Source organism: Phyllostomus hastatus, unplaced genomic scaffold (genome assembly GCF_019186645.2).
Source record: "Phyllostomus hastatus isolate PE091 unplaced genomic scaffold, TTU_PhHast_1.1 phas_contig_29, whole genome shotgun sequence".
NCBI classification, from domain to species: domain Eukaryota; kingdom Metazoa; phylum Chordata; class Mammalia; order Chiroptera; family Phyllostomidae; genus Phyllostomus; species Phyllostomus hastatus.
The window spans coordinates 15,890,356-15,913,976 of NW_025333835.1; the positions used below are offsets into that span (position 1 = coordinate 15,890,356).

Sequence of the window (23,621 nt, forward strand, 5' to 3'; positions counted from 1 at the left end):
AGTTATACAATGGCATTATTTATGTTATGGTTGGTGCTATTATATCATACACACAAAGAATAAAGCAGTTTAAACTATAAGGAATTAGGTAAAAGGAATCTTCTTAATAATAAAAGATACAGATTTCTAAAGATTTAGTTTGTACCTCTTGTCATAGAGATTAAGTTTTAAAAGCCTTGATATTAACCCAGGATTTATTCCATGCCCTCACGAGGAGATAACAGTAAGTGAGGATCAAACGAATAATGAGTAGGGGAACATGGGCAAGATGGCGGCGGCATTAGATGTCCGCGCCTGGGCTAATGAGAACCGCCACCAAGCTCCACTTGTGGCTGGCTCCTCAGGCTTTCTGCTTTGCTGAGTCTGGCACTCAAGGGCTCTTGACTACCACACACTGGGTTGTCATGGAGAATGGAAGATCCAGCAGTAGATTCATCAATGAACTTGAAGCATCCCCATGACTTAGTCATATTAATGAGACAAGAAACAACATTTAGCCACCTCAAAGAACTGGAGAAATAATTAGTTGCTAAAAAAATTCACATAGAAGAGAATGCAGATAGAGACACAGGACTGAAGAAGTGACATAAGAAAGAGTATCTAGACTACATCAAAACCAAAGTACTCTTAGGGGACCTGGATCTGTATGAGGGCACATACATAACTTTGGAAAGCAAAGATATCATCCCTGAAGATTATATAGATATGAAATCTCTTGTCCCTCCAAACCCTGAGCAACCTGATTACACTAAAATTCCAGAATTTCCATATAGCATACATGCTTTCCAGCACTTATAAAGTGTACAAGAAAGAGTTCATCTTTCTGCACCTCTTCTACCTAAACAAGATCCAGTCTGCACATATTTATCTAAACAAGTAGCAAGGAATATAGATGACATAGATCACCTCATTCATGAAGGCCTGTAGAACTCTTCCTCATAACATGGCTTCATCTTACTGGAGAATAAAGAATGAGCCATGTCAGGCAGTAGAATGTGCCATGTAAGCACTTTGCTTCTCTTCTAAGCATAATAAAGATGCTGCTCTGGTCAACATGGCAAATATTTCACACAGAGCACATCTTTGCTGATGATACTGTTGTGGTGCACACACTCTGAATGACAGTGACTGCTTCACCAGCTATTACACCTTGGGAAATATATATGCAATGCTTAGGGAACATAAGCACTCACTGCTTTGTTATGACGATGCTTTGAAGGCCAAACCTGGGTTTGAGCAAGCTATGAAAAGGAAGCATGCTGTCCTGTGACAGCAAAAACTGGAAGCTCAACATAGATCCCTCCAGAGAACACTGGATGAGTTGAAAGAATATCAAATCAAAATGACCATTACCTGAGACAGCAGATAATCCTGGAGAAACATAAGCTGATTCAAGAGGAGCAAATCTTAAGGAGTATCCTCCATGACATAGAGATGGCAAAAGAGGCACAATTAGGAAATTATTAGATACACTGTCTGGTCAACCAGCAGCATAGTTTACTTTGCCAATGGGACTGACCTGTGCACTACATTCATGGAGATATCTTTGAAAATGTGGATTACGTTCAGTTTGGTGAAGATTCATCAACCTCCTGTGTGATGTCTGTGAACTTTGAAGTTCCAGCAAATCAGAGTGACATCAGTGATTTGATCAAGTGATTTTCTCCTGTAGCCCATTCCATTTTCTAGATCTGGGGAAGGGACTCTGATGCATATAGGGACAAACAGAATATGCTTTGGACTAAAAGAGTAGTTTGTGTAGAAAGTTTCCCTAGAATCCCTGTGGGTGGAGAATTGCCAATGTATTTTCTGCCTCAGGAAAACAAAGGACTCAGGATCCAGGAACTCAACTGTGATGATTATTCTTCAGAAGAAAAGGCTCACACCCCTGACTATGCCATAACTAACTGTAGAAGAAGCTAGACTTTGTCTTACTTAGTCAAAAAATTAGAGGTCTACATGGATCTAAAGGCCAACATGCCAGATGACCATGCAAGGAAAATTTTGTTTTCCTGTATTGATAACTATACCATCTGAGAGGCAGAAATTGGGTCTTCCTTATTTCATGCTATTAATAAGCCAAATGCTCCCATCTGGCTGACACTCAATGAAGCTGGACTGTACTGGAGTACATTAAAGAAAAATACTTTTGCTATTCGTGTCTTCAGAGAGCTTTGAATTTCATTCCACTTCAATACCAGGACATTTCTCTTGTGAACTTGGACAAACTTTTGATTCACTATGGTCTTCATCCTGATTCTGTTAAGCTTCTTCTTCAAGCTTTGGCCATCAATAGCTCTAAGCCCCTGACATTTTTGAGCTTGGCAAATGCTTACTTTGCTCTGAAGAGTATCACTGGGGCACCTGAGGCCTTTGGGCAGGCTTTGAAATCAACTATCCCGTGCTCAGAGAGTCAAATTAACCTGAAGTTGATTTGCTGCATGCAATTTTATCCTTTTTTGTAGAACATCATCTCTTCTGTTTGCAGTGGTACTTGTCATGCAAAACCCTGAACAACAGACATGACAAACAGAAATATTTTGAGAACTCACAGTTACTAGATGCTTCTGAAGAAGAGTTCTATGAGACAGGAACAGAGGAGGACCCTAAACTGTCTGTTGAGAATTTGGGGTGGGGAGTACTCACTTGTCTTTAGATTTGAAAGTACAGTTGTTAAAGAAAGCAGTGGATCTGATGATACAGTGAAGCCAGATAAAACAGAAATATCAGAAGAGATCTTGGCTTTGGTGGGTGAATTTCAACAGGTATAGCCTCTACAGGCTTTGGAGGGCCACTAGAGATGAAAGGGCAGCATCTGGACTTATAGGAGATATGGGTACCAAAGAAAGGTCCTAGGAAAGAGGCACCAAAAGCTCTCGCTATGGAGACTGCAGAAGAGAAGATGACAAAGCAACAGAATGGATCACCTTCCACGTCAAATGGGTAAAGAGCCCCAGAGGAGATCATAAAAAACTCCTGGGAGAAAGATAGAATCAAAGCAAGCAGGAAATGTACATCACTGATCCAAAGGTGACATTTCTTAGACCACAAGGAAAAAAGTGTGACTATCAGGGTCTTGGATGGCCCAGCCCAGATGAGTGTGTCAAACTCTGCTGGGTAGAGCTGAGTGCTATTGTGAGTACCTGGCTTACAGTTTTTTCAAAAAACATTGACATCAAAGAACACATAGACTTTGCCACTCCAATCCAGAAACTAGCAATGGAACCTGTTTGCGATGGCAATCTCCCACCAGCATGCTCACCCTGGACCACTTACACAGGGTTTCCAACCTAGCCAGCCTATACTACACAGGCAAAGGTCAGTTAATAGAGTAATAAAAATCTTGACAAAAACCAATATCTGCAACAGTCACTTGAACAGAATGACACCTGAATTGCCAAAGTTTTGAAACAGAAATGATGGAAAACAGAAGCCAATGTAACAACATCTTTAAAGCTAGAAGAAGAAAATGACAAGCCTGGGATTCTATGCTACCAAAAAACATACACCAAATATTAAAGTGAAATACAGATGTGTCCAAACAGAAATTCAGAGAATTTGGCACCAGTAGACCTGCACTGAAATTAGAATTAAAGGGAGTTCTTTGGGAAAATGGTCTCAGATAGAAATATGAGCATGCAAGAGGGAATAAAGAACATTGGAAAGGAAAATATAAATGTACAGTAACTATACAAAATATTAACTGTAGTGCTCTGAGGAGCTTCAGTTTTATAGATGCTGAAACTCATGGTAACAGTAACAGATGATGGGAGGGAAGTAAATGGAGTTTTAAAGTCATAAGGTTCAATCGGTATCAGCTAAGTAGTTAAAATGATAACTTGCATGTTTTAAGGTATAGTCTAACTAACTAAAAATGGTTTTAAAATTAAACTAAAACTTAATTGAAGGAAAATGGAACAATGTAAAAAGATTTGATTATTTCAAAGAAATACAAAGGCATATAAAAATAGAACAAAAATAGTAAATACAGAACCCAGTATATCAGCAGTTAAGTGCAAAAGATTATATAATTTAAGCATGAGAGACTTCTGTCAAGATGGTGGCAAAGGCAGACATGGCTCGCCTCTTTGTAAAACCACACCAATTTACAACTAAATATAGAACAATCATCACTCAGAACCATCAGAAATCTAGCTGAATGAAAGACTGACAACTACAGAATTAAAGAAACCACATCCATCCAGACTGGTAGGAGAGGTGATGAGGCAGAATGGTCTGGTCCCTCACCCATGTGTGGTGGATGAAAATTTGAGAAGTATATCTCAGGAGCCAGGAGTCCCAGCCCCCCACCAGACTCCCCTGCCCAGGTTTCCACCACCAGGAAAGTAAGTCCCCACAATTGCTGGCTGCAAAAATCAGCAGGCATTGATTCAATGGGAGAACTTCTGGAGCCCTAAGATGTTCCTCTTAAATAATCTATGCATTGACTTACCTACTCAGACTCATTCCCTCTGAGTTCCAGCATAGGATTATCAGGTTGAAAGGCACCAGTGGCATACTGAAAGAAACTGGGGTGTCTGGCAACAGGCGAGCAGAAGCCATTGTCTCTTTTCTGAGCCGTCACCCCACAGAGTCACTGAACTTGCAAGCTAGTGCCACATTGAGACTCCATCAATCATGGTGATACTGTTTGACCCACCTTGGAGATCCCTAGAGACTCCAAAACATCCAACATATGGCCCCATCCAAGCTGCTTTTCCATATGAATGGTTGGTCTTGGTTTATGCTTCACAACTTCTTAAAACCTCTCAAATAAGTGACAGCTGGCATCAGGCAGTCAGCTTAGATTCATAGCTTGGATTCACCTGGGATCTCCAAGCCCCGCACAAGTAGTAGCCATCTCAGGTTGCTTTATAGCTCAGGCAGGGTGGCCCAGGGAAAAACACAGGTAGGGGCTGACCTTGGCCTGCACCACCTGGGAACCCCAGGGCCAGCACACTCAGTGGACAGCTACAGACCATATCAGAGTACCACCTCCCTGCCCCTGCACAGCTGATCCTTCACAGAGAGCAGTAGTTGGTGGTCAGTGGTCACAGTCAATCCTTGCAGCAGATTGGCTGGGTAAATCCCTCCCATTGATCTGTCAACAGCAACCAAGGCTCAACTACAAGAGGAGTGTGTATTCATCTCACATGAAGGGCACACCTCCAGTACCTAGCTTAGAGGATAAGGGAGGCTGTGCCACTGGACTCTACAGGCACTTACTATATTAGCCCACACTATCAAGACATGGAGTCAACACAGCTCTACCTAATACATAGAAACAAACACAGGGAGGCTACAAAAATGAGGAGACAAATATGGCCCAAATTAAAGAATAGATCAAATCTCCAGAAAAAGAGCTAAATAAAATGGAAATAAGCAATCTATTAGAAGCAGAGTTCAAAACACTTAGTGAGGACCTCAACAGCATAAAAAGATGCAGTTAAAAACACAGGACACACTAACTGAAATAAAGACCAATTTACAGGGGAACAACAGTAAAGTGGATGAATCCGAGAATCAAATCAGCGACTTGGAACATAAAGAAGCAAAAAACAACCAATCAGAACAAGAAGAGAAAAGACTCCCCCCAGAAATTAGGATAATTGAATCAGCCTCTGTGACAACATCAAGAGGTTTAACATTCATGTCAGAGAGGTGCCAGAAGGAGAGAAAGAGTAAGAAATTGTAAATCTATTAAAAAAATTAATGAAAGAATACTTTCCTAATTTAGTGAAGGAAATAGACGTGCAAGTCCAGGAAGCACAGATAGTCCCAAAGAAGAGGGATGCAAAGAGGTTCACTCCAAGACATATCATAATTAAAATGTCAATAGTTAAAGATAAAGAGAGAATTCTAAAAACAGCATAGAAAAGAAGTTAGTTACCTACAGGGGATTTCCCATAAGACTATAAGCTGATTTCTCAAAAGAAACTTTGCAGGCCAGAAGGGACTGGCAAGAAATATTCAAAGTCATGAAAAGCAGGGACCTACAGCCAAGATTGTTCTATGTAGCAAAACTATCATTTAGAATTGAAGGGTAGACAAAGAGCTTCCCAGGCAAGGAAAAAAAAAAAAAAAACAACTAAAGGAGTTTATCATCCCCAAGCCATTATTATATGAAATGTTAAAGGGACTTATTTAAGAAAAAGAAAATCAAAACTATGAACAATAAAATGGCAAAAATGCATATCTATCAACAATTAAATATAGACACAAACTAAGCAAACAAGAACAGAGACAGAAATCATGGATACAAAGAGCCTTTTGATGGTTGCCAGGTGGGAGGGGAGTGTGGGGGTGATGGGTGAGGAGGTGAGGGGATTAAGAAGTACAAATAGGTAGTTACAGAATAGCCATGGGGATGTAAAAAACAGTATAGGATATGGAGTAGCTGAAAAACTTATAAGCATGACCCATGGACGTGAACAATGGTGTGCGGATTGCCTAAAGGAATGGGTGGGGGCTGGGTGGAGGGGGGCAAAGGGGGAAAAGCTGGGACAACTGTAATCAATAAAATATAATTTACAAAACAAAAAAATATCTAATTTAAAAAATGTTAACCAGAATCACTATTTCTCTAGTCTCCTGGTTGATATTCTTTAGTGATAATGAAAGGTTGCTATTTACCAGGTTTTCCCTGGAATAGATACAATAATTTTCCTTATCAAAGTCAAAAAAGTTTTTTCATTTATTTATCATGTTACATTTTACTATTTACAATTGCTAACACTTTCCATTATGGCATTTTGAAATAAAGATTATAGGGGAAAAACTCCCTTTTGTATAACGGTATCCACTTTTCAAAGAATATTATTTAAAAAATAATGAAATATTTATTAAATTTGGGAAACAAGTACTCCATCTCAATCATCTGTCACTTTACTTTGCCCCTCATCTCTTCTTCCTTCACCATTTCAGGGCTGTTGATTCAAAACAAATGATCTCTGTGGAGACATTTAACCCTTTTTTAAAAGACTTGAAGACAGAGAAGCTCTTAATCTTAAACTGCAGCAAAGTCTTTTATCTTTCTCCATTGTTTAAAGGTGTTTAGTTCTCTAATGTGAAAGGTTAAAGAACAATCTAATATAAACATCAGATTGATCACTTGCAAATGAGCTACTTCTGCTTTTTTCTATCTTTTGTTGTCTGAGAGAGGTTTGTTTGTCTGATTTTTGTAATCAGGGAATTTCTGAAAGGAGGCTATTTATTATAAAGAGATCTAAAGAATAATTAACTGAAATATCTGTCAGTCTGCATGAATAATTGCTTTTAAGGCTGATAATGGAAAAAAGTAAAATGGAATTAATATTGCTAAGAAAGTCACTTAGAGTGACAGTCAAAAGGCCTTTGAGGAGGAAATGGTGCTCCTGCAGCCTTTGTTCATCATGAGCCTCAGTTCAAGGCTTAACCATAAACATTCTGTAACAACTGCTACAGGGACTCATTGGCTTTTACTTTCTCCTTGTAGTTTTTACCCCCTCTTGTTTGCATATTGGAACTAATCAGTCCTTATCCTAGGCAGTTCTTCATTTGCATACAAAATTACATTTTGTGTTTTTGCCTTTATAAACCCTACCTTTCTTTTTTCTTCAGAGTATACTTTGAGCTGCTACCTGAATCTGTGACCCTCTCTCAAATTCCAATGCTTTTGCTCAGATAAATGCTAACAGTCTATTTTTTATAGTCTATTAATATAATTTTATCAAAGATTAATGAAAGTATTGAGAGAATTACAGTTTAGTATATTAAACTATTCTACTTACTTAACTTTTCATCTCAGAATAAAAATATCATAATAAAAAGAGTTACTATGTTAATATAAATAACTCTTTCCATATTCATTTCCATTTGTATGTTTTATAAAATATTAATGTAAGAAATATTGAAACCTGTAAGAATTTTTATAAGTTTATTTGAGCCAAACTGATGACAATTGCCAGGAAGCAAAACCTCAATGAATTGGGAAAATGGCCATTTGTACCTTATTTTATGCATTACAATCAAAAGAGAAGACTTAAGTAGGTTACATGAAATCCATTGGTGACAGATTAAGGTCAGGAGAAGCAAAGCTGGGGAAACCTCTGGGATTGGATGAAAAGTAAAATGATAGACACATATTTCTTTTACATAGGTGGATACAGGAAAGTTAATAGTCATAAATTAACACCATAACAAACACAGTGAGGATATTTGTGTTGTGCCTGTGCTTTGCAGGGTCTAGAAAAAGGAAATTTGATATCATAGATGCAAAGAGAAAATAAGTTCCATTAAAGTAATGATTGACCTTTGTCAGGGGAGATGTTAAAAAGAGAAACAACAGGTACAAAATGGAGTCACCTGTGCTAGACAATGCCCCCCTCCTCTCACCCTACCTCACCCCCATCAGCAAAACCAAGACTTAATGACTAAATTAATTGCAGTTTCAGCCTTTCCCAGGAATGTAACTTTTAATCAATCTGCAGTTACCTGGTCAGCACAAGTGAGGGTAATCCACCTAAGACACCTCTTCCATTTCCAAAGGAAGGTGACCTTGACAGAAATAATCCACTCTTTGATAGAAATGTCCTTTTCCCATTCCCTTCTGCCTAATAAAAAAAACTGTCCATTTTGTACAGAAACTTTAGGAGTTTCTTTCTATCTGATAGAAAGGATGGACACTGCTTGATCCATTACTTGTGGATTAAAACTAACAATATCTTTAAATTTACTCACTTAAATTTTTTTTAAAACAGATTTAATGGCAGTATAGAAGATTGATAATGACTTTGGGGATGAGAAACACAGGCATGGTGCCCATGAACCCTTTAGAGTTGTGGATGAAAAGAGGCCACACAATAAATCTGACAAACTTGGGGGAGTCCTGTATGATAGCCTTGCAAATTCAGAGACCTAATGTGACCAAGTAGGATGAACTGAATAGAGACAGACTCATAGAGAGAGAGCAGGTTGAGAGCTGTTGGGGAGGCTGTGGTGGGGATGAAGGGATTGAGAAAAATAGAAAAAGAAAAAAATAAAGAACTGATGGACATGAACAAAAGTATCATGACTGCTGGTGGAGGGGAGTGGGTAGAAATGCAAGAGGGTACAGGGAAGTAATGGGAAAATATAATTGAAATGATGAAAAAAATAAACAAATAAAACTTTCTAACTAAAAGAAGGTCATGGCAGGCAGTCATGTCCTAGGCTAGAACCTTCCCTGAAAAATATTAATCTTTACCTTAATTGAGCCTGTCTATTCTCTTTTGGCAAGTGGTTCTTCACAAGTGGTTCAGTGGCTGGGGGCTCACTGAGACTAGCTGTTGCTTGTGTGAGAGGATTTAGGAAGTTGTGAAGCCTGAGTCATGACCAGCCATTCATATGGAAAAGCCATTGTTAACAGCTTGGGTGGGTCCATAAGTTGGGTGGAACAGAGTCTTAGGGGCTCTCCAGGTGGGACAAACAGTGTTAGCCAGGTTGATGGAGTATCAGATATGGCATCTACCTGCTGGCTCTGTGGCTCTGTGGAAGGAGGGTTTAGAAAAGGGACAATGGTTTCTGCCCACCTTTCTGTCTGTGAGAAAGCTGTTCCCCAGCTCTTGACTTAAAGCCAGACACTTCAGTTTCTCCCTGGATTCCACTGGTGCCTTTCAAGCTGCTACCCCATTGCTGCAGATCCGAGAGAGTAAGTCTGAGTAAGTCCTTGTATGAGTTCTTTAAGAGAAACTACTTGGGACTCCTGGAGTTTCTTCCACTGACTCAATCCCTTCTGATTTTTGCAGGCAGAAGTTATAGGGACTTTTCTTCCTGATACTGGATCCCTGGGCTAGGGGACCTGGTGTTGGGTTGGGATTCCTCCTCCTGGAGATTTCCCTCCTAAATTTTTATTTACCACACATGGATATAGGACCAGCCCATTTTTTGTCTTCACACCTCCTACCAGTCCAGATGGATGTGGTTTCTTTAATTCCATAGTTCTCAGACTCCTATTCAACTCAATTTCTAATGGTTCTGAGTGATGGTTGAAGTTTAGCTGTAATTCTGACGTGGCTATGCAAGGGGTGAGCCACGTTTACCTTGTTTACCTGTGCTTCCATCTGACCAGAAGTCTCCTTAATTCTTCTTTTGTGATTGTAAGGTATAAGATAAAGTGAAAAATTGCCATTTTCTGAAGCACTTTCTCAATTCATTGAGGTTTTGATTCTGGCAGTTGTCATCAGTTTAGCTCAAATAAACTCATAGAAATTCTTACAGGTTTGGATCTTTTTGGCATTGACATAGCTATTTTCTTTATCTTTTCCAGGGACCATGATTAAATTTCTCTTGGTTCTGTGCTCTGCTGTCATTACATCAAGCTCCTGATATGATTTGTTTTCCAAAATTTCCAATTGTGAATGAAAAACCCCAACATTGACATTAAAATAATACCTTCCCCACCCATATTGCACCTAGTGGTCTATTATCAAAACTCTGGTACAGTGCTTTATGTCTCCGCTGTAGTCAAGTGAGACACTGCAAAAGAGATTTGTCTCAAAGGCCTTATGCAAATTCTTCAACATCAACTTGAATGCTACCATATCTGCTCCAAAGGAGGACCTCTATTTTGGCTCTTTAGAGTTGACAGGGCTCCAAGGGACCCTCTGCTAAACTAAACTCTACTCTTATAAGACAACAAATTCCTCAGAGTGGGACAAAAGACAAAAACAAAAAATTTTCATACTGGAGATATCTAGTAAAGTTCAAAGAGCATTTCTATCCAAGGCAGTACAAATGACTCGAGGACCTTTCAGTGAAAATATTCCTTCATGCTATGTGATATATCCCCAGTCAATCTATTAGGTAGGGATCTCCAGTCTAAGTTAAAACACTAACATACTTTGTCTCCCATGGAGATCACACCTTTGAATTTCCTGACCAACCTCAACTAGACCTTCTATGTTTCTTAAAATCTGTTCTTGATATAGAATAGGAAAAATTCCAACAAATGTCCCCAAATTTAATTGAACTTCCCAGAAATCTGTGGGCTATTTCTATAGTGACACTCAGAGAATAAAAAGTGCTGAACCTATAAAAATTTAGACATAAGTAAACCTCTTCCTAAATTGCGGTAATATCCACTAAAACCTGAGACCATACAGGGTCTCACCATCATTGCAGAAGATCTATTCATTCAAGGGCTGTTCAATCTCTGTACCAGACCCCATACTATGCCAGTATTTCCAGTTCAGAAACCTAATAAGTAAGGATGGCCATGTGTTCAGGATGTGAGACCTTAACAAGGTCTTGAATACCTTGTTTTCCAGTTGTTCCAAATCCAAACTTTCTTTTATCATAAGTTCTACCAAACTCAAGATGGTTCTCCATTGATTTTAGTTCAGCCTTTTTCAACATCCTTATAGATCCCAATGGACAATACCTATTTGCCTTTACTTGGAACAATCAACACTAAATATGACAGTCATACCTCAGATATATGACAGCCCTTCTTATGTCTCCCAAGTACATCACCAAGTTTTAAGCACCCTCCAATCCCCTGGAAAATCGACCATATTACAATATGTAGACAGTCTCTTGCTGTGCTAAGTTACCAAAGAAGTATCTATAAGGGATTCCATTTATTTGCTGCAACCTTTAGCTTAAAATATATATAAAGTCTCTAAAAACAATTACAATTATCTCTAGACACTGTTCATTACCTAGGTCATAATTCATATGAATCAAAATTTAAGAATCAAAGAATTCAGCTACCTCCAAAAAGAATTAAGCTAATCCAAAAATTCCTTAGACCCACAACTAATTGAGAGCTTCATGGATCCCTAGATCTGGCTGGCTTTCCTAGACTATGGGTTCCTTTTTTGTTTTTGTTTTCTGTTGGCTTCCACGCTTCATGAGTTTACTAAAATTTAGTCCTAGCACCGCTTCCTCAGGAAAATAAACATAAGGGGCTTTTATAAAACTAAAATGAGAACTGCAAGAACCACCTGCCTTAGGGCTACCTAACTATTCATAAACTTTCACCTTATTTGTACATGAAGGAGATAACCAAGCCTGGGAGTGCTTATGCAAAAACATAGGCCTATTACCTTTTATAGCAGACAGCTTGACTCAGTTGCTGCTGCCTATTCTTACAGCCTTAAGGCTATAGCTACAGCTGCAGTTAGTAGAAGTCTCAGCAGAGTTAACCCTAGGAAATGACATTTATTTACAAACTCCACATGCTGTCCAAAGTCTTTTTAATTCTGATTTGACTCAACATTTCTCTGTAAACAAACTAACCTCTATGAGATCCTTCTGCTTTTAATTCTGTTATGTTACTACCCCTGTGTGAGGAAGACCAGTTCCATGACTTCAAGGTAATAAATAATGTCCATTTGGAGGGTACCATGTCCTGATTTACAAGATACTCCTTTAACTAATCCTAATTTTATTTTGCTTCTAGGCCCTACTGTAAAAATGAAAAAATGGAATTACAATGCTGATTATGCTGTTATATAACCAATGCAATCTACTTGGAAGAGAAAACCTCTCACAAGGTCATTCATTGCAAGAGCAGAGATCCATGACTTCAACAGACCATGCTAGTTATAAAAAGGAAAAATTGTTAATATTTATCCTGATAGCCAATATTCCTGTAAGGTTACCTATGATTTGGGAATGTTGTGGAAAGAAAAGATTTTCTTAGGTCCACAGGGACCCTAATCAAAAATGAACAAGTAAATGACCTTCTTACTGCTTTCTCTTACCTTACTGCTATCATAAAAATTGACACTCCCACAAAAAGCACTGAACATGAGTATATCAGGGAAGTGCCCTAGCTGACTTCTGTGCAAAAACAACAGGATTGGAATGTACAAAGGTTGTGGCACATGTGGATAAAGTCCATTTTGCTTCTACAAAAATGATTCCTTGGTGCCAGACTTTTGCAACCTTAATGTCCTTGGAACATGGAAATAGTCTTTTCTTCAATCAGAGAAGTCGTGATGGGCAAACAATGGTTGCAAATTAAATAAGTAACCGGGGCTATGGGAAACCCACAACAACCACTGAATTCTTCAAGGAACCCTAGAAAACCCCATTTTTTATATTTCTTTACCCACCATGGTTTAGTTAAAATGACTCAGAATAAATAAACATTGGTGATGAGACTTCCATAAAATTGCAAAAACCATTTACTACCAATGTTGAGTCTTTAAGGCCCATAATCCTTGAAAACCCATTTTTGTTCCCAGAGGTCCTGAACCTCCTTCCTCTGGACACATTGGACACCTGCAGCTGGACTTCATTCAACTGCCACACATATGGGTTATCAAACTGTCCTCATTACTGTATGTATGTTTTCCAGGTTGGTTGAAGCCTTTCTCTGCCATAAAGATGATGCTCTCACAGGGGCAAACTGTTGGAAAACAAGTTTCCTACTTGGGGTATAGCAAGCAGGGAGATTGAGGCACCCACTTCACAAGGCAAGTCATTCAAGCCTCAACAAAAACAGTGCAAACTTCTTGGAATTATCACTGTCCCTATTGCCCCTAATTATCAGGCATGGTTGAAAGAGTTAATGGTCTCCTCAGACACAAACTCTCTAAACTTGCTGAAGCTACCAGACTCCTTTGGCCTAGGTATTACCCCTGGTCTTGCTGACTGTTTGTAGTACCCACTTTTGGAAACATAAACTCACTCCCCATGAAATAGTCACTGGTAGCTCAGTGTCTATTAGTACATGACCCTCTGCTGCTCTTTTGTTCTCTCATGATAGGACCAGCTACTGTGAGTCTTTAATGTCTAACACTAAAGCATATCAGCAACAAATTAGAGAAGCCTTCCCAGATCCCAATTCAAAGGAAATTGTTGTTCATAGTGTGGAGCCTGGTGACTGATTATATTAGATGTTGTCAAATGAAGACAGCCTTCACTCCTCATTATGAGACACCTGGCCACTGATATTGCTGCAAAACCAGAAGTCATTGGGCTAAATAAGGCTCCACCTGACATCTGGTCCAATACAGATGCTGGAGACCTCCAGATCAAACTGATGAGAAAGAGAAGTAGCTGACATCAAGGCAGACTACTTCCACCCCAAACACTGGATCAAGACTTCATACTTTAAGAAAACATGAATTCCTTTTGTCTTCTCTTTCTTTCCTTCACCCTGGCATTGGTGTGGAAAGTGCCATCATCCATACCTTCAGGCCAACGTTTTGGACTGTTGGATTTGTTATCAAAAATTCTGATCAATCCGTGATGTTAGAGATCTCCTGCCCCTCCCTGTGACTGATTTCTCTGCTATCCCTAATGCCACAGTAAACTATGATCAGCTTCCATTAGAAGTCTCTCACCAAGTTTAACATTTATGGCCAGGTCATCCGGTGCCTTATTTTTACCTTTCTCAAATTATAACTAAACTTGCCCAGTTAGATGTAAGTACCTAATAAATCTCAGTACATTTGCACCTCCGTGTTCTAGTGATTATCTAAGTCAGATCTTTCCCCAATTACAAAAATATCCCAACAACAGTACCCATCTTTGCAAGGTTTTAATATTTAGAATAGCTCTTTATTTCAGGCTAGATTTACATTCCAAATGGAGTGAAAACCTAACTGACCCTGGCTTGAACAGGTGAATGCAACAATCCCTGCACATAAGTCAATTAATAGTACCACCTTGATGTGATGGGAAAGGTTTGTGCCCTGACAGGGTTCAACTTTGTCTGAGGTGCTTATTATTCTCCTTGGGCCTATGAATATCCATATAGCTGGTATGTAACCAGTCAATGCCTCTTAAGAATCTAACTTTCCCCCTAATGGTTCACAAATGGACTGAAAGACCTCAGCAATTAATTCCCTTGACTTTACATTGTTGAGTTAAGATGTCCTATTAGGCAGCGTTCATGATTCAAGATTTGATTCCTTTGGCAGAGCCCTGCTTCCCTGGTGAGGAATAAATGTAAATGATGCTATGATCAGGAACCTCTCCTTAACTCTCGAATATATTGCAGAATCTACTGCCAAGACAATAGCTACCACAAAAATACTTAGACTCTCTGACCCAAGTTGTTTTTGATAATAGAAAAACCTTTGATTATCTTTCAGCCAAGCAATGAGGTGTCTGCATGTGGCCCGCACAACTTGTAGTTGGATCAACACTTCTGGGCAGGGTGAGACTCAGCTACATAGGTCACTGAACAAGTCACTGGATTAAGAAAGTGATTACTTCAATGTGGTCTTGTTTGACTTAATTGGTTTGGGTCTTGGGGACCATGTTTTGAAGTTCACCCCAAACATTGGGGAATATCCTACTTATATTAATCATCCCTGGTGTATTATGTTTTCTCAAACACCTTAAATGCATGTTTGCAGCTGCTAACCACCAAAAACAATGATCTTCATATGACTGGAATACCAAAGAAGGAATGAAAAAAAGAATCTGACTAAAAAAATGTGAGCCCAAGTTCATGACCTGTGAATACCACACAGAAGACTAATAAAAGCTACAAGAACTACAGAGAGGTTTCTGGAAGAGGCATCTAATGCCTTAAATTTTGATCACATCTTTCAGTTAATCTGAGAGTCTGATCAAAAGGGGAGGAGAGAGAGAAAGAGAGAAAGAGGGAGAGAGAGCGTGTGAGAGAGAGGACTCTATCAGCAAACCAAGACTTGATACTTAACCTAAATGCAATTTCAGCCTCTCCCAAGGAGTGTAACCTTTAACTAGCCAATCTGAAATTACCTGACTTGATCTAGTGTAGTCATCTGCCCCACAGACCTCCCCTATCCCCCAAAGAAATTGACCTTGCCTGAAATAAGCCATTCTTTGCTAGAATGTCATTTTGCCACCCTCTTCTACCTATAGAATATTTTTATTTTGTACAGGTCTACCTGCAAGGTGGGGTGCTGCCTGACTCATCGATAATTGAATAAAGCCAATTCAATCTGTAAATTTATTCAGTTGAATTTTGTGTTTTTTAACAACATATATAATAATAACTTAATCTGTTAAGAAACACATGGAAGCTATACATCCAGTATTTAATAAATTGTTGTCTAGTCAAATATTTAAATGACATTCAATCTTTCAACCAAACTATTTTGTATGTTTAAACATGTGCATAGAATATTTTAAAAATAAACTTTTCTTGGTAAAGTTTAATTCTGTGCCATTAGATGCCTAAAGAAATCCCCAGTAAAACACATTCTTTCAAGATGCAAGAAAATATTTTGATCTCTGCAGATTACAGAAGGTTAGTGGGAGAAACCTCAGATTACTTAGAAGACCCATGTGAAGTGGGAGCACATAGGTGCAGTGGAAAGTTAACTCTGACATAATATTCTGAAGGTATTTGTCTGCTGGGCTGGAATGATTCACATGCCTTGTTCACGGACCTGGACAATCTCTCCAGTTAGCAGGTGTCCCCATGCTTGTCAGATTTCATGGCTTCATCATCCTGTAAGGACCATCTTATCATCTGTGCCTACAAATCAAAAAGAAAAAGACTTAGAGAATGAACAACTACTTTTTACATCCAAGATTTTTTTTAAAGAAAGAAAAAGTCAGAAAATTAAAAGTAGTTTTTCTCTCTCACTGGTTGCAGAGTCTGGACTGGAATGACACCTTGCAAGGGGAAGGAAAAGAAGGAAGAGCAGGTCATCAACCTCAGACCTCAGGTGGCTGAAGGAGAAAATGTATTTGGTGTCTGCCTCATCTTTGCATCCTTCAGTGACACTTTCATCCATGTCAATGATCTTTCTGGCAAGGAAACCATCTGCCATGTGACTGGTAGGATGAAAATAAAGGTTGACAGAGATGAGTTCTTCCCATACACTGCTATGTTGGCTGCCCAGGGTATGGCCCAGCAGTGCAAGGAGCTGGGTATCACTGTTCTCCACATCAAAATCTGGGCCACAGGAAGAAATAGTACTAAGACCCTGGACCAGAGGCCCAGGCAGCTCTCAGAGCACTTGCCTGCTTGGGAATGAAGATTGGGCAGATTGAGAACTTCACCCCTATCCCCTCCAACAGCACCTGCAGGAAGGGAGGTCACCACGGCCACCATCTGTGAACAGGAGTCCTCAAATTATTGTTTTCTGTTAATACATTGCCTTTGTGTCAAAAAAGTACTTTTTGAACTTTTTCTTTTTCACAGAAAAAGTACATGTTAGTTTCTCTCATATTCCACTGGTGAAAATAATTTAGAATTTCATAGCAAAATGAAAGGAGGGTATACAGATATAAAGTACCTATTTGGGCACCTATATTTCCACACGCAGTGTGTATGGTAGAAGTGACTCATGACTCTCGCTGTCAGTGGTGGCTCTTGGCCAGACCAGTCTAACATCCACAAAAGATTTACTTCTAGCTTCACCTTTGTTATTTAACAAATGCCTAGGTATAGGTTTTCATAATTATACTTCAGGCACTTAAAGAAATACCTTAGGTCTATATATCTCTGGCATATCAGAAGATAACTAACCACTAGCAGAGTACAGTTATAATTAAAATAATTCACATCAAACTAACTGAGCCTGGGATGCAGATTTTTAAAATATACATATCTATTTCATACTGTGTACACTGAAGTACTTTTAATGTAAATTTCATCATGTAACTTGCTAATATAATATTTACATATAATGTGCTTTTCATCTAACCAATTTTAAATATCCAGAATTATGCAATAATATCATTCACTCATCTTTAAATCTTAGAGTGAAAATAGAAAAGACAATTATTAGCACAAAAGAATCAAAGGAAATTTTTATTATTTGTGTAGAAAAGAGAGCTTTGTGTTATCAATTACTCAAAGAAGCACCTGTATTTTTAGAGACACTTACAAAAGGAAGGATTCTTTCAGCCTGAGCCCTGTTTATAATACTTAAAGAATCTTTTTAAAGTCTATCATAACTGTACAGTGTACTAAAAAACTTAAACTCATGCAATGCATGAAATTTAGAATTATGTATAAATATCTCAACTGAAACAGAGGATTCTTGCAAGTGTATCATTACAAATAATACTTAATCCAAATTATATTTTAGTTAAAAAATGGCTTCCAAATATTTTTAAAAGCATTATTGCTTTGCTTTTTCAACAGATATTACATGACTATGTAATTCTGTTAAAATAATTGCAGCCAAACATAAGGCAAATGTTTTTATGTTTTTAAACTGGCATGGAACTATGCTAACAATTTCAGAGGTTTGAAATAAATAAACAAATGAAGAAACTGATCGTAAGCTCTATGTTAGAAGATTAGAAGACATAAGAAGTCACAAAACACGTGACTGACCAACTAAAAACAAATGCAAAACTGAGGTAAAGGCCAAAATTCACAGTATCCAATGGGAACAATTAGTCCATCCCTGAATGAAAGTGTGAAGATAAATTCTCTCTGTAATTCATGAAATCAATGTTCTATTAATTGAAAAAAAAACACTGAAAATAAATATATCAACCTGTTACCTAAAACTATAAAGTTTTATTTTCAAAAAACAAGAAAGGATGAAATTGGAGGTAGAATTGCAGGTATATTTTTAGTGCACTATATATTCTACTTAACATATGAAAATGTACTTAAAACATTATTGCATATTCTTATATGATTACAATCAAAGTAGATAAATGTAGTTTGTAGATAATTAAGGAAACCCTCTCCAGTAATTGTGGCAGTGTTTTATAGTTCTTTTCCATCTGAAGTAATGAAACATTAAGTTAAAAATAAATGTATTGGTCCAATTTGGCTAAAGTTTGCTTTCAGAAAAATTGGAGTATTTCATGTGTTCTAAAACTTAAAATGATGGCATCTGCTATTTATTCACTATCAGACTATTTCAACTTGCTTTGAAAAGTTTCTTGAACAGCCTTTTATGCCATCTGCCAGAGAGCTGGGAATGTTTGCCTACAAAATTATCATTTTATGCACTCATTACAAAGTGGATTGTGTGTTACCCTTATCACTTGCATAAGGACATAAGGGGCTGTGAAACTACACTATGTTGCAAATATATGCAATTTACATAATGTGATAAAGTGTAATATTTAAGATACACAGGGCTAAAATGGATTTTAAATCATTTTAATTTTCCATTACTTTGGCCAGTGTGGTAATCCTAAAGGCCTTGGAGCCCTTGAAATTGATTTTGATTATAATCATTATGGTTTTACAATGAAAAGTGACTTTGTATGAGAGCACAGTATCCATTGTCACTTTAAATGCAATTCCAGTGGACTAGGACATAGCAACACTAATTCAATCAAATAGATATTAAAAATATACAGCACTCAGAGCTGCCAACTAAATATATACTAATGGGTTTTCTGTTTCATTATCCAAATTACATTTATAAGGATATTGTGAAGATGCAAAAATGATAATTTCTGATAAATCATTTATTTTAGGAAATGAGTATATCAGTTAAGCTACCTAACATTTTATCATCTGATGAAAAATGTATAAGCTTGTTTGATTGCCATAAAACTGAAAAAAGTATCTTTGAAGATAAAAGTCTTCTCAAATTGTTAATATTATTGATAATTCCCTGTTCAGACAATGAAAGGATATTTTGCCTTTCCTGCCAGTAAGGGTCATTAAGAAGAAGTTAGTAAATGCTGTTTTATGTTTACTGAATTTTTTTGTCTTTTTTTAGTAGAAAGTAATGTGAACACTAACACTATGACTCTTAACAAGGGGAATTCTATTTTGTTTCAAAATTTTAGCTCTCATATTAATACTTACAGTTTATTTGAAAATATATGAATTAGCCAAAAATAAAATGAATAAACACATATTTTTCTAAACTATTTTTAAAAGATATATTAACAAAACTGCTTCTGGCAGTTTCATCTTCAGATAAGCAATTTAGAAGCTTTTGTTATCACCAAACAGCAGAATCTGGGGGAACAATGAAATAAGGAGAGGGAGAAATGAGAAAATGGTTAGGGTTCAACACTGGGATTCAATTTCTAAAGACCTAGAAAAAACAAATTTGTGTTGATAATATTTTTGCCCAGACTTAATCATTTTGCAATAACTTTTTTTAAACTTATGTCAAATTTATACTTCCTGAAGAATCAGATTCTGGTGGAATTAGCTAGTCATGTTGTTATATTTAGTTAGATGTTTATTTATAGGAAGGGGTGGTAAGAATCCTATTGTTAAAGTCTCTAATCATCTGTTTTTGAGCACCCTTTTTTGAGATATCAACATCTTAGAAAATATATTTGTATTCTGAGTTTTTGTTTCCAAAGTAAATTTTAAACTATTTTTTAAACATGGATTGGTTTACTATTTTAGTAATTGTTTATAGAATTTATGACAGTAATGATTATAATTTATTTAATAACAATAGAGGTCAAAGGATATTTTTCTGATTATTTGAAAATGTGTTTATTATTAGTACATGTCAAATAAAAACATCTTGCTGCATTAACAGGAGTTAAAGCTGTTTATGTTCACTTTTTCTATTTAAAGTTGTATTGAAAATATGACATTTTAAATACAGTCATATTTACTCATACCATCCCTGTGATAATATGAGGTCTTCCTCAGAGCAGGCAGCTCACGTGGTATTGTACAGAAGCATGGCAATGGGGACTTGCAGCACATCAAAAACCGCTCAGGACAGTAACAAAAGTATATATACAGCCCAGTTTTCTGCTAATACTGCATCAATGCTCTCATATGGTTTTCTGAGTTGAAATATCCCTACCACAATTTTCTCAATTGATATATGTTGCTATATATGTTCTTAAGAAAGTGAAAATCTTCAAGATGCTGTGTATACCAGATCTGTACAGAAAAAGCCCAGCCATTGTTAATATAATGAGAATGGTGTGTGTAACATCAATGTAATCTGGCAGCCAAGGAGAGTGGACTGGAATGACCATGTGTGAACAATGATGACTTCACTGTACTAGTCAGTGGGGGTGGTAGATGACATGGAGTGAGCATGTGTACAGTGTGGCTATTACATTCAAAGTGACTGAGTGTGTAGAGCAATAAATCTGCATCAAAATTTGCATTAAGCTTGAACATTCTTCCACAGAAACTATTTGGATGATTCAAAATACTTTCAGGGATGATGCAATGAGTACAGCACAAATAAAAGTGGGGGCTGGGCTGGGAGTAAAGGGAAGAAAACTGTACTTGAACAACAATTAAAATAAAATAAAATAAAATAAAATAAAATAAAAATATCAATAAAAAAGTAAGGTACAAATGCTTCAAAGATGGTTGAGAATCTGTTGAAAGTGATCCATGTTCTAGAAGGTCTGCAACAAGCAGAACAGCTGAGAATGACGAATGTGTATGAGCTGCAATCAACAAAGAATCACAACCCAGGTGACTCAGCCCCCTTACAGCCCAGATTTGGTGCCTTGTGACTTCTGGCTTTTCCCAAAACTAAAATCACCTTTGAAAGGGAAGAAATTTCAGACCATCACTGAGATTCAGGAGAATTCCAACAAAAGGTTTTGTAGAATGTTTTGAACAGTGGATGAGACTCTGGAAGAACTGTGTGAGGTCCCATGGTGTCTACCTTGAGGGGGAATGAGGCATCTTTGTTTTATGTACAATGTTTCTTGTATCTTCTCTAACAAATGTATCTATTTTTCATAGTGCATGGCTGGATACTTTCTGAACAGAACTTGTATTTTTGCCCTTTTTATTTATGGGAATGTTTTATTTAATTTCAGTAACAAATGCATTTTTAATTTTTAGATATGTGAATCATAAACTGAAAACTACTGCATTTTTGTAATCTGGTTTGCTCCATCAAGTCCTTGAATAACACTGCCCTCCTATTTCATTCATTTATCTGCATATCTCATAACATACTCATTTCAACTCAAAACTCTATGATAGCATGGGTGTAGGGATAGTAAGTATATTCTATGTTTCTCAGGATAAAGCTTAGCTGCACATTTTTGTTTTTAATATCAGTGTCCTGAGCTGTGTTTTCCTAATATTAACAGGTCTTGTTGCCACTGTACCACAAACGCCAAGTGTGCTGACCCTACTGGGAGAGACCTTCTGTTATCAAATTGATGCTAAATCCAAGCTGTTGGCAACAGCTTTTTATGTAAGTGCAGTAGATTGAACAAACAGTTCCAGTGCCCTGGAGTCATGGAAAGGTCAGAAACAGCTCTGACCATTAAATGGTATCTATTAATTTTGCTCTGGAGAACAAGCTGCCCAGTTAGGCACTGATAGAGGTAATTGCTTTGACTGTTAAGCCACTAAACAAGTTTCAAGGAATTTCATCAGTGGAAAGTATGATAATGCCTACTTAATGCTATAAGATAAATATTAAAGTTCAAGCAAGAGCCATATAATTTACAGCAAATACATATAATTTTCCTGTGAGATGAAATTCTACAGGAAATTAGAGTCCCACCATCAAAAATACTCAGATTTATTTGCTTAGGAAGCTATATTGTTGTTTCCCCTTTTCTAAAATTAGCTAAATTTAATGACTATACCACAATGCATTTATGCTATGTGTCACAGTTATTTGTGTCTCTTTTTCACATATACGCATGTATATACATATATCATGTTTTCATTAGGAAGTATCGGACAGTTTTCTAAATATGTTAACAATTATGGTGCAAAACTTGGTGATGAGACTAATCTGTTTTCTCTCCTATTCTGAGAATACATGGAGTTTGTGGAATGGTTTCAGAAGTTACAAATGAAAACAAAACATAATATGAGAGAAGTACAAGGACTCATAAAGGGAATTAAAGACTGTAATTATATGATATTTGTCTTTGTATGACTTTTTTCACTTAATATAATACCCTCTAGGTTCATACATATTGTCACAAATGTTAATACTTCATTTTTTTTAATGGATGAGTAATATTCTTAGGTTGCTGTCATATATTAGCTATGGTACAAAATGCTGTGATGAATGTAGGAATGTATATATCTTTTCAAATTTCTTTCTGGATTTCTTCAGATAAACACCCAGAAGTGAGATGGCTGGGTCATATGGTTTTCTGTTTTTAATTAACAAGGAATCTCTATACTATTTTTCCATAGTGACTACACCAATCTGCAGTCCCACCAAAAGTGTATGAGGGTTCCCTTTTTCTCCATATCCTTGCCAGCACTTGTTATTTGTGGATTTATTGGCAATAGCCATTTTACAGGTGTGAGATGACATCTCATTATGGCTTTAATTTGCATTTCCCTGATGTTTAGTGACATTGAGCATTTTTGCATGTCTGTTGGCTATTGGTGTGTCCTCTTTCAACAATTATCTATTCAGGTCCTCTGTCCATTAAAATCAGGTTGTCTTTTAGGTGTTAAGTTGTACGAGTGCCTCATATATTTTGATTATTAACCCTTTTTCAAATGTATCATTAGCAAATAGCTTCTCCCATTTAATAGGTTGTTTTTCCATTTTGTTAATGATTTCTGTTGCTGTGCAAAAAGAAATTTATTTGTAATAAGACCCTTTAGCTTTGGGGGGAAAATAACAAAGAGAGTTCTTAAAATTGCTGAATATGCTTCAGAGCATAAGAATGAAGACTCTTAAGCCAGGAACAGGATAAAGCTGCCACATCCTACAAGAGTACTTCACTCAGCTATAAAAGCCCATTATAGACAGCGAAGAGACAATATGTGTGTTTCTTATGAAGGT

At 37.2% G+C, this 23,621-nt stretch overlaps 2 pseudogenes; both read left to right on the top strand.

Moving 5' to 3' along the window:
• The first annotated feature begins 268 nt into the window (after window positions 1–268).
• Window positions 269–3,420, top strand: LOC123818696 (annotated as a pseudogene).
• Window positions 3,421–16,580: 13,160 nt separating this feature from the next.
• On the top strand, window positions 16,581–17,035 carry LOC123818697 (annotated as a pseudogene).
• The last annotated feature ends 6,586 nt before the right edge of the window (window positions 17,036–23,621 follow it).